This window comes from Pan troglodytes, chromosome 7 (genome assembly GCF_028858775.2).
Source record: "Pan troglodytes isolate AG18354 chromosome 7, NHGRI_mPanTro3-v2.0_pri, whole genome shotgun sequence".
Classification (NCBI taxonomy): Eukaryota; Metazoa; Chordata; class Mammalia; order Primates; family Hominidae; genus Pan; species Pan troglodytes.
Window position 1 is genome coordinate 73373182 of NC_072405.2, and position 17403 is coordinate 73390584.

Below are 17403 nucleotides of genomic sequence, written 5' to 3' on the forward strand. Positions count from 1 at the left end.
AGGGCCTATGATCCTTTGCACACCCTGAGACTATCATCCAATGAGTATGGGATGAAGGAGCGTGAACCTGCAACACAAATAGGTCTAATTCATACTCCAGAGTGCTATAGGGTTAGATCGAATGAAGTCACCCTCTGGGAGATTCTGTCCAAGCTAAGTCAAACCCTTCCTCCACTTTCTCCCTTCCCTGCTGTGCTTTCCCTGCCCACTTAAGGGTTTCCCCTGGGAGTTCTACTTCTGAGGAACCCAATCTGAGACAATACAGTATTATAAAGGCTCTCAATTCATTTTCCTTCATTTGAGAGCCTAAATTTTTATCCTTCTTATTTCTTTTAGGCAAAAAGTATAATAATTCACCATTTCTCTTTGCTGACTAGGTTTCCAAATGACATAATTCCCTAGCATTTGTTGCTTTCATTCAATTATCTTTCCTCACAAATTACTTTTTGATCACTTGAGATCTTTTAATGTATATACAGTCAATGAACCAATTTTCATGACAATTCTCATGAATTAGGTATTCACACAATATGTACATTGATCATAATAGTAAATGACACAAAGGACCTAAGTTTTTGAAAAGAAGAATTATCATGAAGATTCCAACATCAAAGCCACCGCATCTGTCCCAGTACTGCATTCTTCTAAACTGAAAAGGACTATAGGGAACAGTTGACCAAATAGAAATCTTTAGGCAAAGATTATGCTAATACACATGCCCACAGAGTCAGGGAAAGTCAGTCTAGAAAGCCCAATGAGAACAATCTAAAGTTTTTTTAGACTGACAGACTTAAAACCAATACTCAAGGTTCACAGCCAGGGCAATGTGCTTGGACAATTCTAACACAGAACTCCAATGGTATCTTCTATTTCAAAACACAGGAAATTAAGCAAAAAAAAAATACACTTGGATTCCAACCTTTTAAGAAGCATGGTTAATTTGAAATATATCTGAATATTCAACAAAAGTATGGATCAAGAACATTTAAATTAACCTCTTTCATTACCGTCATTATCTCTTCATCCTCTCATTCACCACCACAATGGAGAAGTTATGCTTGCCACTCATTTGGACAATAGGGTCATAAGTCTTGGGTTTAGCATGCAGTACCTGCTGTGGTACACATTCTTCTGTTAATGAGCATGCATAACTCTTCATCCCTAAGGAACTGTCTCCACACATAAAAGGATACATAATTTTTATAATGCCAGAAAGAAGTAAATACAGCTCATTGAGTTTTCTATGGGAGGATTTGGAGAGTTTAATTATCATGCACTGCCAGTATCTCTAGGCACTTACTAGACTGGTTCTTTTTCCATATATCATACCACCAAGTTACCAAGTATATTGTTACCAAATACAAGGTAAAAGCACATTTTAGATCCTTGTGCTGGTTTCAGTGGTCAGATCTTACCGCTTCTCTCTAGAGAGCAAGTCTCAGGCCACTAAAGCCACTTGGTCACATGCAGTGAGCAAAACTGCAGAGATCAGCAACAGATCCTTCCCCACACTGTTAGCCCCTTATCTCAGATGTGAAAAACTCTTAAGGTGTCAGTTACACCAACCATAATTGATGTGTAAAAGACTTCTCCTTCCGGATGTATTCAAATTTTAAGTTATTATAATTGTTGAGTAAAAGAAAAGCATTGCATTTCCTCATAATATATATTAAATGTTCTGCAAAGAAGCTGACACATACTAAATGTTCAGTAAATGTTGGTTGCTATTATTGTGTTTATTAGAATGATTATTATCATTAAGAAAAACTCAAGAGAATTATCAAACACTTCTAGAAAAAATCAGGAAAACAACTGAAATTCAGTTTCAAAATGTTCAAGAAATTTCTGCCATTTCTTAAATTGTTTATAATGCAATGAGTGAAAAAACACTGTTAAGAGAGAATATCCTACCCAAGAAATTCTACCTTAGACCAGGTTCAGTGGTTCACACCTATAATCCCAGCACTTTTGGAGGCCATGGCAGGTGAATCCGTTGAGTCCAGGAGTTCAAGAACAGCCTGAGCAACATGGCAAAACCCCATCTCTATAAAAAAATAGAAAAATTAGCTGGGCGTGGTGGTGTACTCCTGTAGTCCCAGCTATCAGGGAGGCTGAGGTCTAAGGATCACTTGAGCCTGGGAAGTTGAGGCTGCAGACAACTGTGCGAGTGCCACTGCACTCCCGCCTGGGCAACAGATCGATACCCTGTCTCAGAAAAACTGTAAGAAAATCAGAGAAGCTCTAAGATAACAGCTAATGTAAATATGTATTTCAGATGATCTTATGATACTTGACACATCAAAACAAAGTGAAAAGTATTAATCTAGGACTTTCTATCCTTCATTACTTGATCAGAACATACACAAACATATTCACACATGCACACATACACACATTCATGCACACACAATCTTACAGAGACACATTCAGACACACACGAAGGCAGTCCTTGACTTGCAAGATGGTGCAGAGCCATAAACATGACCATTTATGCTGAACTGTGCAAAGCAGTGTTAATAATAAATGCAAAAATTTATGATTGTTCTTTGACCTTTAAAATTGTTCATCGAGGCGTTAAAAACTCTTATGTTAGTTATAAATGTTAGAGAAATAAAAAATTAATATAACTAATATTTATCCAGCATAGTGTAATTTAAAACACCAGAAGACATTTTAAGCATGAGATTTTTTCCCTTCATAAAAATCTTAACCAAGAATAGCTTGAATTTCTCGTCATGAAACTTACAAGAAATGGGGTAAGCATCTTGCCTATGTCCTGATGAATCATCACATTCCTTTCTAAATTTGGATCCGATTCTAACATTTTGTCCTGTGTGCTCTGAATGTTATGAAATATTTTGAAGCATTCTTTTAATGTAAAGTTTCTTGTCAGTGTCACTTCCTCTGGGACATCTTTGTCCTTTTTGTCACAAATAGTTTTCTCATTTATGTTGGTAAATTGTTCACCTTCACTAAGTTCCTCTGGCTGTGAATCTAGTCTTTTGAATGGCTATGCTGTCAACATTCCTAGTCAGCTATGTCTTCTATATATGTTTGATTCTAATTTCACCTACAGTTTTATCACTTTTTGTTTCTTTGCTGCATTTTCTTTTATTGATTGATTGATTGATTGAGACAGAGTCTCGCTCTGTCACCCAGGCTGGAATGCAGTGGTACCATCTCAGCTCACTGCAACCTCCACCTCCTGGGTTCAAGCAGTTCTCCTGCCTCGGCCTCCCAAGTAGATGGGACTACAGGCACATGCCACCATGTCCGGGTAATTTTTTTTTTTTTTTTTTTTTGTATTTTTAGTGGAGATGGGGTTTCACCATGTTGGCCAGGTTGGTCTCAAACTCCTGACCTCAAGTGATCCACCCTCCTCAGGCTCCCAGAGTGCTAGGATTACAGGCATGAGCCACTGTGCCCAGTCATCTTTGTTGTCCAATTCCCTCTTTTAAGCTTCAATTTTTGTAAAATATCCCATAGGTTTATCACTGAGAGACAAGAAGGCAACAAAGGTACATGCTTTGTGATCTGTGCATGAACTGAATAGCAGACGTGCAGTGACCCATCATGGCAGACTTTGAAAAACATGACATGATTGGTCATTGATTGAGATGAGTACCTGTTATCTACCTAATGATTTGTGAGCTAAAGATCTGGCAGTTAAATGTATATGTTATGCAATTACTCAGTTAACACAATGTGGTAACTAAAATTTGAACTGTGTTGTTGGAGTACTGGTATTATATAACTAAACCATGGTTACTGAAATTCATGGAAATTGGAACCCTGTGAAGCAAGGACTGTCTGCACACACACACACACACACACACACACACTCTGTATATATGAAATGGTCTGGCTCTGTTTCCCCACCCAAATTTCATCATGAATTGTAATCCCCACGTACTAGGGGAGGGATCTTGTGGGAGGTGATTAGATCATGGAAGCGGTCGCCTCATGCTGGTCTCATGATACTGAGTGAGTTCTCACAAGATCTGATGGTTTTATAAGGGGCTTTTTCCCTCCTCACTCTGCACTTCTCCTTCCTGCTGCCCTGTGAAGAACGATGTGTCTGCTGCCCCTTCTGCCATCACAGTGTTTTCTGAGGCCTCTCCAGCCATTCTGAACTGTGAGTTAATTAAACCTCTTTTCTTTATAAATCACCCAGTCTCCGGTATGTCTTTATTAGCAGCGGGAGAATGGAGTATAGTAAACTGGTACCAGGAGTGGGGTGATGCTGCAGATACCCAAAAATGTGGAAGCAACTTTGGAACTGGGTAACAGGCAGAAGCTGGAACAATTTGGAGGGTTCAGAAGACAGAAAGTTGTGGGAAAGTTTGGAACTTCCTGGTCTCAGATGGAGAACTTGTTGGGAACTGTATGGAGGTCTCAGATGGAGAAACTTGTTGGGAACTGTAACAAAGGTGATTCTTGCTATGTTTTAGCAAAGAGACTGGCAGCATTTTGCCCTTGCCCTCGAGATCTATGGAAATTTGAATTTGAGAGAGATGATTTAGGGTATCTGGCAGGAGAAATTTCTAAGCAGCAAAACGTTCAAGAGAAAGCAGGGCATAAAAGTTTGGAAACTCTGCAGCCTAATGATGAGATATAAAATAAAAACTCATTTCTTAGGGAGAAATTCAAGCCTGCTGCAGAAATTTGCGTAAGTACCAAGGAGCTGAATGTTAATCACAAAGACAGTGGGGAAAATGTCTCCAGGGCATGTCAGAGACCTTCACAGCAGCCCATCTCATCATAGGCCCAGAGGCCTAGGAGGAAAAAATGGTTTCATTCACCATGTCTTTAGATTTGGTGACATGGTGTCCTTGTGACATGGTGTCCGGTGTCCCAGATGCTTCAGCTCCAGCTGCTAAAAGGAGCCAAGTTACAGCTCAGGCCATGAATTCAGAGGGTGTAAGCCCCAAGCCTTGGTGGCTTCCACGTGGTGTTTGGCCTGTGGTGTACCAAAGTCAAGAACTGAGGTTGGGGAACCTCCACCTAGATTTCAGAGGATGTGTGGAAACACTTGGATGTCCAGGAAGAAGTGTGCTACAGGGGCAGAGCCCTCATGGAGAACCTCTGCTAGGGCAGTGCAGAAGGGAAATGTGGAGTAGGAGCCCACACACAGAGTCTCCACTGGGGCACTGCCTAGTGGAGCTGTGAGAAGAGGGTTACTGTCCTCGAGAACCTAGCATTGTAGATCCACTTACAGCTTGTACTGTGCACCTGGAAAAGCCACACCCAGTCAAGGCAAGCCTGTGAAAGCAGCTGGGAGGGGAGCTGTACCCTGCAAAGCCACAGAGGCAGAGCTGCCCAAAGCCATGGAAGCCCACCTCTTGCAGCAGTGTGACCTGGATGTGAGATATGAAGTCCAAGGAGATCATTTTGGAACTTTAAGGTTTAATGGCTGCTTTATTGGATTCTGGACAGCATGTGGCCTGTAGTCCCTTTGTTTTGGCCAATTTCTCCCATCTGAAATGGGTGTATTTACCCAATGCCTGTACCCCCATTGTATCTAGGAAGTAACTAACTTGCTTTTGACTTCACAGGCTCATAGGCAGAAGGGATTTGCCTTGTTTCAGATGAGACCATGGACTTGCACTTTTGGGTTAATGCTGAAATAAGTTACGACGTTGGGGAACTGTTAGGATGGCATATTGTGTTTTGAAATGTGAGAAAGATGAGATTTGGGAGGGGCCGGGGACAGAATGATATGGTCTGGCTCTGTGTCCCCAATCCAAATCTCATCTTGATTTGTAATCCCAACGAGTTGTGGAAGGAAACTTGTGGAAGGTGATTAGATCATGGGGGCAGTCCCCTCATGCTGTTCAAATAATACTGAGTGAGTTCTCAGGAGATCTAATGGCTTTTTAAGGGGCTTTTCCGACCTTTGCTCTGCACTTCTCCTTCCTGCTGCCCTGTGATGAAGGATGTGTTTGCTTCCCCTTCCACCATGATTGTTAAGTTTTCTGAGGTCTCCCCAGTTGTGCTAAACTGTGAGTCAATTAAATCTCTTTGGAAGGGCAAAAAGAGAAACCAGGCCTACCTGGTTCTCCCGCCCTTTCATAAGGCATTAATCCATTCATGATGGCATGCTCTTTCCATATTTGTATGAGTCTATTTTTATCATAAACTACCCAGTCTCAGGTATGTCTTTATTAGCAGCATGAGAATGCACTAATACAATATGTATGCACACACACACACATATATAGAGAACTCTGATGAGTTTTTTCAGGGGCACAGTAACCATGTGCTAAAAAGAAAATGTAAGTGAAATCTGACCACTTTAAGAGATGGGTCCCCCTACTATATTGAAGGATGAACAATGATCTGATGCGCTAGAGACTAAAGAGAGCTTGGAATTCCTCAAGGCTACATTCCAGGCCTCCCCTCTCCAGTGGATACACAGCGGCTTTTGATGCCAATGCAGGTAAAACAGGATGAGATAACATTTCTCACCCACCATCTGAGGACTAACTAGTGCTTTATGGGCATTATCTCCTATCTCCTCACAACTGCCCAACAGTAGTGAGCAGTATTTACAAAGAAGAATTTGATCACCAATCAGTTCCACATGCACAGGACAGCTCTTCTCTACCATACGCTACTACTGCTTGCCAAGTCACACCTAGAAAGCCAGCCTTTGTGTGAAGGCTGACACAGGCTTGGCATTTTTGGAAGGTACTTGGAAATTTCTACTCAGCTTTGAGGTCTCAAGTTAAAAATCACTTCTGCCATGTGCTATGACCCATGCTTGCAATCCCAGCTGCCTGGGAGGCTGAGGCAGGGGGATCACTTGAGGCCAGAAGTTGGAGACTAGCCTGGGAAACCTAGGGAGACTCCATCTCTACAATTTTTTTTTAGTTAGCCAGGCATTGTGGTGCATGCCTATAGTCCCAGCTATTTTGGAGGCTAAGGAAGGAGGAGTGCTTGAGCCCAGGAGTTTGAGGCTGCAGTGAGCTATGATTGTGCCCCTGCACTTCAGTGTGGGCAACAGAGCCAGACCCCATCTCAAAAAATATATTAAAATTAAAATTAAAAAAATAAAAATAAAAGTCACTTCCTCAGGGAAACTAAGGCTAGGTGAACACCATCCCACTATACATTCTGTTCATATTCAGTACTTTTGCTTTATAGTGTATATGTATTTATGTGCTTACTTTGTACTCAGGTATTGTAGTAAGTGCTTTACAAATAATAACACATTCAATTCTTATAACTAATAATCACAAACTTATGAGTACGATAAACAAATTAGACTGTGTGCCCCAAAAGGACGGAGATCACACCTGCCTTTTTTACCTCTGGATCCTTAGTCCACTAGTGCTGCTCTAACAAAATACCTGAGACTGGGTAATTTATAAAGTACAGAAATTAATTTTCTCACAGTTCTAGAAGCTGGAAAGTCCAAAATCAAGGTGACAGCAGGTTCAGTGTCCGGTATCTCTGCTTCTAAAATGCACCTTGAATATTGAGTCTTCACATGGTAGAAAAGATGGAAGGGCAAAAAGGGAAACCAGGCCTACCTGGTTCTCAAGCCCTTTCATAAGGCATTAATCCATTCATGATGGCATAATCCTCATGACTTAATCACCTCCCAATGGCCACACCACTTAATGCTGTTGCATTGGTTATTATAAGTTTCAACATGAATTTTGAAGGGGACATAAACATGCAAACCATAGCAGATCCCCAGTGCCTAGTCCTAGTATCTAAAACCTACTAGGTCAACAAATGTTTATTTGTAGTCCTATATATCATGTGAAGATTGTTCTAAGCATCTCTAGACTGTTCTACTGGGTAAAGACACCCCTTTATTTGCTAACATAACTTTTAACTACAGAAAGCATAAACACTTTTCTTTACAAACTTTTTTTTAAACAAAAGCATAAGTATACTGGTTGCCTGAAAATTAGGTTGGTCACTATTATAACTCATTTGGTTTTTACCAAGAAAAAGGAATGGGGAAAATATTTTAGGACAATAGGCTCCCTAGACCAGCATCCCCAAACTTTTTGGCACCAGGGATTTGTCACTCCTATGAGAATCTAATTCTGCCACTGACCTGGAGGAGGTGGAGCTAAGGAGGTGGACCATGGACCAGTACTGGGTCTATGGCCTGGAGACTGAGGACCCCTGATCTAGACCACTGCTCTCTAAACTTGCCTCAGTGAGTTCCTGATCTATAAAAACTGCATGTTCCCTCAATATCTATATATTTATTTAAAAATGGATATACAATATTTTTTCTAAAATGGATATACTATACTAGAAAAAATATGCACTGCAAAATATGTCGCTTTGGCATAAGAATTATTTTGAGCTGATTTTGAGAAATCACAGACACAGGAGAGGGTCAAAAACAGAGTAGAAGTTACCCTTTTGTAAGAAAAATTTATGTCTATAAAGGAAATCTCCATTTCTAAGGGTGTCTCCACTCTCTGTACCAGGAAGAGAAGGATGACTAATCACAAGAGAAGGTGCCTATTTATATCTGGATAACAAAACTTACCCTTGTTAGGTGTGCTTTTCCTGGTCACCTTTCCATAACTAACCTTTCCAAAATGTTTCTTTGTTTCAGCTGACGGTGATATTTAAATCTGAACTCAAAACCCCTTCCTTGAGATTTATTTTCATGTATACATGAGGTATACATGTTAATAAGCCTCTATTTGTTTTTATCTTATTAATCTGTCTTTTGTTACGGGGAGGGGGGAGGTCCCAGCAAATAACTCACAAAAAGTAGAGAGAAAATTATAATTCTTCCCCTACAATTCTGGCAATGAGAATGGGATCTGTGGGACATCCCATTTGCTCTGGAGCCTGCAGATGAGATCCTGGGAAAACTGGAAAAGGGTAAGAATTCTCACAGAGGGACTCTAGTGTATCTGTCTCCACAGTGCCTGATCAAGAGAGAAAGGTAAAATTATGTTTCTTCCCCTACAATACTAATATAAGTTGTAAAGCATGCTTAAAATAAGAAATTTTTAAAGGCATAATTAAAAAATAAAAATAAATTTTTAATGTTTTCACCCATGCCCTAAGTATTATATACTTCCTGGTGAGTAAATGCCTTTTATCTTCTGACAACATCAAACAATAATTATCACTACAGAATCAAGGTATCTAGAAAAATAAATTAATTTATCAGGAAGTCTTTGTGTTTACATCCCTATTATGGAAATAAACACACACCTTGAATGTGTCACTAAAAAATATAGATCTTGATTTTGCCATTTCCACGAGAAAAACACCCATATAAATCCCAAATCAGTCACTTCTTCAACTTCTTCTACCAATATTAGATTCAAATCATTGCAATCATCTGACATATGCTTCTCTTCCCTTAGTGCTCCATCCATCTCTTACGGAATGTTCAGATGACACACGAATGGATCAAATGGAAAAAGAAGACTGGGCAAGAGAAACAAAAAATGCAAGAAAATACAAACAAATATCTTTGCTTTAGTCAAAAACTAACCCAACCTGAATTTTTATTTATTTTATTTTTTTGAGACAGAGTTTTGCTGTTGCCCAGGCTGGAGTGCAGTGGCGTGATCTTGGCTCACTGCAACCTCTGCCTCCTGGATTGAAGCAATTCTCCTGCCTTAGCCTCCCAAGTAGCTGGGACTACAGGTGCCTGCCACCACACCCAGCTAATTTTTGTATTTTTAGTAGAGATGGGGTTTCACCATGTTGGTCAGGCTGGTCTCGAACTCCTGACCTCATGATCCTCCTGCCTCAGCCTCCCAAAGTGCTGGGATTACAGGTGTGAGCCACCACACCTGGCCTGAATTTTTTTTTAATTCCTGGGACTTTCAAAAATTTTATTTTCTTGCTCTCTTTAATTTTAGTCACTTTTCATTTTACCAAATCCATATCTCAAATCTAATCTAATTCTGTCTACTGTCTATAACAGATATGTTATTTTAAAATTTTACCTAGTAATACTTGAGGCTGAACTGTAAAATCTCTAAGGACAGAGGCATGTCTATCTTTTCTACCTTTATATTCTTGGCACAATACCTGACTCTCAATAAGTATGTTTTAACAAATAAATTAATGAGACAGAAAACATTTTCTAGAGCTCTCTGTGTACAGTGATTATATAGTGAATGAAAAATATCCTAAATCAGTCCATTTTTAAAGATCTATTTTGTGAGTGTGATATTGTCTCACTTTGTCACCCAGGCTAGACAGAGTGCAATGATATGATCATAGCTCACTGCAACCTTGAACTCCTGGACTCAATCAATCCTCTGGTCTCAGCCTCCCGAGTAATTGGAACTACAGGCATGGGCCACCATGCCTGGCTCCATTTAAAGATTATCCCTCAATATAAAGAAAAAATGTACATAATTCTTGTTTTGTTTTTCTTTTTAATGAAAAAAGAGAACAAAAGAAACAGCTACATTGGCAAGTCTGTTAGATTTGGACCACTTTGGCCATTTAAAATCTCAAATAGCAAAACTAAAAGTGATAAAGTGCACTAGCTCAAATCCAGTACTCTCAGCTTGGCATTAAAATCTGTAAAGCATAATCCAGCTTTTTCATCCTGCTAGTTCCCTCATTAAAGAGTTAAATAAATGTTAATGCATGTTCTTTCCATATTTGTATAAGAATCATATTTTTAACTTTTCAAAAATTATGCCTTGTAAGTACCAAGATGCCTGAGAAGTCAATTAAACTGCATTGCCTGAAAATATACCTCCTAGGCTCCTCTTCTCAGTCCATCTTTTCTTGGATCCTGGAATGAAAGGATTCCAAGAGGCAACAGAATTTCAGGTTTGCTGACTAAATTTTTCTATTTTTTTTCTTCTGACTTGTGTTTTTGTTTGTTTGGTTTTTGTTCTTGGCCAATGTTGTTCTTATTCTTGCTTGTGCATAGCCAACAGGTTATTCTCGATTGGTGGCAGCAGTAACTAGGAATTTGGTTTTATGTTCTACTTATTTGGTGATCTCTTTTGTGTAGAGACAGGAATTACTCTTTTTCAGATGAGAGACAACAGGGATACTGGTTTGTTAGTCTTTTTGCTTTCCTGTCTGTCTGTGCAAATGTATGTCTTACCTTCCATTGAAAAGGAGACTCTCTTTCAGATATGAATTTTTATATTCTAGGTTTATTCTGACCTAGAGCTGAATATGTAAAAGTAAAGCTGTAAGTTCTCTGAGTATCTGCATACCTCTACTGAGAAAAGAATTTACTTCTCATGTGTAATTGTAAAAATACTTTTCTAACTCTGGAGTAATTAAAAATTTATATTGTGAAGTCTCTAGAAATAAAAAAGATTGTGATTGGTTTATAGATACCAATAAGCACTCCATATATTTAGCATTCTTAAAAATCCCAGAAAAGTTTTTTCAAAAACTGAATTTCTAACACTTTAAATGTGCTACTCTATTAAGAAAGAAAAAAAAATCTTCTCAAAGAAACTACTAGCTCAGCAGCATTTTCCTATAAGAAGCTATGTTCACAGAATCGTTGGCAAATCAGATCATTGTTCTCTTTTCAGTGTTTGATCACTGATTTAAAAGAAACTGTTTTCTCCCGAATTTTATCAGGATAGAATATAATACAAGAAAACACACACACACACACACACACACGCACACACACACACACACGCATATAAAACATAATTTGGGTTCCTTTTCTAATCAAGATACTAACTAAACTTCTGGTTTCAGCTCCAATATGTAAAGAGCTGGGAAGTCATCACTTATGTCTGTACAAAAGGAAAAGCTAAATGAACTAAAAATCAACAATTTTTCTTGGAAGCTTCAGAGAACTGAGCTTGCAGGGCAAACTGCCACCCCAAAATCTGGAGAACCAGGCTAATCCAAAGAGTCGACAGCCAAGATCAGTTTACCTGAAACAGAAGCCACTGGAGTCATAAACTGGTAGGAAACACTTAAATGGTAATTTTGACAAATTCCTGGGGGGTGAGTGTGGACTAGTGTTAACAGTGAGAAACTCCTGGGAGCCATAGTCTTGGGCCCCCCAACACTTTTATGGGTTTTACCTCCAGGAACCCTGCCATGTTCTCATAGAGAAGAGCTAAAACAGATTCCCTTCTGTCTCTGGCAGGCAGAGGGAAAGAGTATTTGTGAAATATTCAGAGCATTTTCTATAACAAAGGCTTAGTCTCCAGGGGAAAGATTTTACCAGAGCCTTACCCCCGCCCCAGGCACAGGGCATTTCTCCTAGTGGACTTTCTCTAGCTTTTCTGTCTCACCTAAGGGAATTGAGGGAAGCTAAGAAACATTGGTGAAGGTCACAGACCAGGAATACAGGCCCCCTAAAAGACTGAGATTTAATCATAAGATTATGGAATGCTTTTCCTCTCCCATGCCTTACCACCATATTAGCAGGACTCTGATATAATGGTAGTTTACTGGGAAGAGTAGAAAACACATAGACTCTATTTAAGGAAGAATTCCTAGCGAAGCTCAAGGACAAAAGTGGAGACAAAAAAGAGAACACTAGAGGAAGTTGAGGCCCCTGGCACCTTCCACTACATCAAACATTAAACACAGCCTAACACCTAGCAAGACTTCCATAAATTCTCTAACTAAAATGTCTGTTTACCTCAAAGAATGAAGAAAACAGAATAGGCCATGAAAGAATTGTGGGACAATTTCAAAATGTGTAACAGATGTATCATTAGAATACTAGAAGAAAAGAGAGATCAAAATGGAAGAAATATTTGATGTAATAATGCCTTAGAATTTTCCAAATTAATGACAGACATGAAATAACATACACAGAAAATTCAAAGAGCACCAAGTGGTTCTCCTGAATATTCACATCTTGACATATCATATTCAAACTAAAAAACAAATAGAATAGAGAAAATCTTGAAAGAAACCAGAAGAGGATAAGAATTATGGTAGACTTCTTTTCATGCAAGAAAGAAGAGTGGATTGAAATATTTAAAGTGTTGAAAGGAAAAAAATCAACTTAAAATTTGATATCCACCAAAATTATCCTTCAAAACTGAAATAGATATATAGAGACCTTTTTCAGACAAAAACAGGGAATTCATCACTAGACAACCTACCCTGCAAGAAATGTTAAAAGAACTTCTTTAGGGAGAAGAAAAATGATATAGATTAAACAAAACAAAACATGAATCTATATAGAGAGGAAGAACACTGGAGAAGAAAAACCAGTAAAATAAACATTCCTCTCAAGCTTACAGAGAACACTTAACAAGACAGACCACACCCTGGGCTGTAAGTCACACCTTAACAAATTTAAGAGATTATACAAAGTGTTTTCTCAGACCACAGTCAAATTAAGCTAGAAATCAAAAATTGAATAAAAGCTGAAAAATCTCCACATATTTGCGAATTAAACAACAAATTCCTAAATAAAACATGGGTCAAGGAAGTACATCAGTCAATAATATATATATTTACATATTATGTTTATGATATAACTGCATAAATTATAAAAGAAGATCTATAATCAATAATTTAGCATTCAACTCAAGAAATTATAGAAACGAGCAACTTAAGCATAAAGCAAGCAGAAGAAATGAAATAGTATACCTTATAAAAGACAAATAAAATTACAATTAGGAAAAAAATAGAGAAAATCAACACAACCAAAGGTGACTGTTTGAAAATATCCATAAATTTGATAAATCTCTAGCCAGGCTAACAAGAAAAGAAAAAAAAACAGAGAAGATATAACTTGCCATAGAAATGAAAGAGGGGTAATCACTATAGATCCAATGAATGTTAAAAGATTCATATAGAAATATTATGAAAAACTCTATGCCCACAAATCTGACAACTTAGTTGAAACGGGCCAATTCCTTAAAAGACATGAACTACCAAAACTCATAAAAGGAGGAATATATCTTTTGAATAGGCCTATATCTATCAAAAAAAAATCCAGTTCCTAACTAATAATCTCCCAAAAAGAAAGCACCAGGCCCAGATGATATAAATGGCAAATTTTTTCCATCATTTAAGGACAAAATAATACCAATTCTGTATCATTTCTTCCAGAACACTTCCTAACTCATCGTATGAGGCCAGCATCACTCTAATAGCAAAACCAGATAAAGCCATTACAAGAGAGAGTGACAGACCAATGTGGTTTTATTGAGGATGCAAACAAAATTTAACATAATATTTAATAGTGAAAAACTGGATGCTCTTTCCCTAAGTTAGAGAATAAGGAAAGAATGTCCCCTTCACTACTCCCATACAACACCTTACTGAAAATTCTAGCTAGCTTTATAAAATAAAGAAAAACCAGAAAATAAAATAAAAGGTGTACAGACTGGAAGATACAGTGAAGAAGGAAGAAATAAAATTTTCTTTGTGCATAACATGATTCTTCTATGTGGAAATCACAGAGATTTGAACATTTTTTTTTTTTTTGAGACAGTTTTGCTCTTGTTGCCCAGGTTGGAGTGTAATGGCGCGATCTCGGCTCACTGCAACCTTCACCTCCCGAATTCAAGTGATTCTCCTGCCTCAGCCTCCCGAGTAGCTGGGATTACAGGCATGCACCACCATGCCCAGCTAATTTTGCATTTTTAGTAGAGACGAGGTTTCTCCATGTTGGTCAGGCTGGTCTCGAACTCCTGACCTCAGGTGATCCCCCACCTTGGCCTCCCATAGCGCTGGGATTACAGGCATGAGCCATCGTGCCCAGCCCCCAAAAATTCTTAAACAAATAATCAATTATAGCAAGGTTATAGGATACAAGGTTAATATATAACAGGAAATTACTCTCATACATACCAGCAATAAAATTGGAGTTTGAATTGCAAAGCACAATACCATTTACAGCAGCACCAAAATGAATGAAATGCTTGTTATAAGCTTAACAAAATGTGTACAGGATATATATGCAGAAAACTACAAAACTCTAATAAAAGAAATTAAAGATATAAATATATGGTAGAGATAAACTATGTTCGTTAATTGGAAGGCTCAATATTGTTAAGATGTCAATTCTTTCCAACATGATCTATAAATTCAACAGAATCTCAATCAAATCCCAGCAAGCTTTTTTGTAGATATCAACAGAGGCTAGTTAGTATAAACTTCCTTAACTTCTTATACTGATTTACTGATCAGATAGATTAACACTATTCTCATATAAAATCTATGATTATGAAAAATAGAAAATTATGTATCTGTTCAAACAAATGGAATTATAATTCTGACAAATATTTCATAACCACAGAAATTATGATCTGTACTATGTCAATTTAAATATAATTTTTAAGATCTTTAGTTAATGTAAATACTGAAAAAATATTACACTGAGTTGATCAATAGATAATCTTTGAATACTTGTATATTTCCAAGTGTAATAGAATGCTAAGCCATTAGTCCCAAACATCGTTTTAATGTATGCATTTTGGCCTCCTATTTTTATATTTGTGGAGTAGTTTTAAGAGAGTAGAAACAGTAGTGGTAGAGAAATGTGTTAAAATTTTGCAAAACTTTCTGTTTTGATGGATTTATTAATAAGAAAAAAAAGACCATGAATGCTTTACTGTAAAATGTTATATTAGAATTTTATATTCTCTGTTAAAATATAATTTTAATTTGTTAGGGCTGCCATAACAAAACACTACACTCTGGGTGGCTTAAACAAGAAAAATTTATTTTCTCGCAGTTCTGGAAGCTAAAAGTCCAAGATCAAGGTGTCCACAGGGTTAGTCCAAGATCAAGGTGTCAACAGGGTTGACTTCTTCCAAGACCTGGCTCCTTGGCTTGTCTTCTCACTGAGTCCTCACCTGACCTTTCCTCCAGAGGCGCGCATCCCTTGTGCTTCCGTGTGTACCTCCTTTTATTATGACACCAGTCAGATTGGTCTTGGAGAATTTAGTCTATTCTTTATCAGAGGTAGCAAAAAGTTTTTTCCTTTGTAACCCTCCATATGTCATCAGAATAATTTCCTACTTTTTGCATACTTTATCATGTCTTTGACTGTTATAAAAAGTTGTTCATTTCTAAATGCTAGGGTTCATTATAATTTCGTTTCCTTCTTCTATGTTTATTTACAAATTTTGTATTGCTACTTTGACTAACAGGCAGCCAAGCCAACGCCAATCTTTCTTCCAAGGTACCTATGATACCCTCTTAATGAAATAATCGAATTTTCACCTACAACTCTAGATTTTGCCTTCCTAAGATCAGAAGTCAGATTAGCCAAAAAACAAATAAACAAAAAAACAAACAAAACATTTTCCATTTTTTTAATATTTAAACTATCTCTGGGGTTTCCCAGAGGGCTCCTGGACATTCACAAAGATCTGTTCATTCACCTTATTAAAAAAAAAAAAAAAAGGGATGCTAGAAATAATTAGGCTTACTTAGTAGGCTCTATATCTGTTAATTGATTCAACACTAATTAGTTGTGAGCTGCAAGAAAAGCAAAGTAAATTACAACATGGCCTTAGCATACCATATTAATTTGTTAGGGCTGCCGTAACAAAACACTACACTCTGGGTGGCTTAAACAAGAAAAATTTATTTTCTCGCAGTTCTGGAAGCTAAAAGTCCAAGAGCAAGGTGTCCACAGGGTTAGTCCAAGATCAAGGTGTCAACAGGGTTGACTTCTTCCAAGAACTGGCTCCTTGGCTTGTCTTCTCACTGAGTCTTCACCTGACCTTTCCTCCACAGGCGCGCATCCCTTGTGCTTCTGTGTGTACCTCCTTTTATTATGACACCAGTCTGATTGGATAAGGGCCCATGAGTATGACCTCATTTAACTTCAATTACTTCTTTAAAGACCCTATCTCCAAATGCAGTCACATTCTGAGCTACTCATATTTGGGGCTCAATATATTAATTTTGGGGGGACAAAATACAGCCCCTAATACATACTAATATATTTTTAATTTATTTGTTTGGAACAGAATATTGTTTCTTTCCATATAAAGAAATTTAACATCCCCATGAGCACACAGTAGAATCCAATAATAAATAAAGTGTTATGAGCATTCTTAATTATTCTTTGGTGGCTCACATGTCATTGTGGCACCTCAGGTCATCATTCAAAATATCACTTACTAAAACTATAGCTATTTCTAAAGATAAGCATGAGAATTTTGGCCAACTGTTTATTCATTCTAGGAAAATAACCCGGAAATTACTTCTTGAAATAAATCCTTTATATTGGCTTTTTTAGAAATTATGATTGGATTTATTCTCCTAAAAGGAGAGGGAAAATATAGTCAACTGAGTGTTAGAAGAATGAAATATTGTCTGTTTATTAATTTTCTGCATAAAATATTTAAGAAGTTTGAAATGATGGAGTTATTTTATAGATATATCATAGCCGTTCCATAAGATATCAAATCATCCTCATCTACCAGTTAATTCAAGAAAAAATCAAGAGATTTAATGAAAAAGAAT

At 37.7% G+C, this 17403-nt stretch overlaps 1 protein-coding gene across 5 annotated transcripts in view; it reads right to left on the minus strand.

Moving 5' to 3' along the window:
* CYP7B1 (cytochrome P450 family 7 subfamily B member 1) overlaps positions 1 to 17403 on the minus strand; it is a 200773-nt gene that overhangs the window by 128348 nt on the left and 55022 nt on the right. The window contains exon 2 of one of the 5 annotated variants that reach the window (XM_054656791.2): positions 1926 to 2044. The exons of the other annotated variants lie outside the window; for them this stretch is intronic. The gene's annotated coding sequence lies outside the window, so the exon portion shown is untranslated. The remainder of the gene's footprint in view (positions 1 to 1925; positions 2045 to 17403) is intronic. 5 annotated transcript variants of the gene reach the window in all.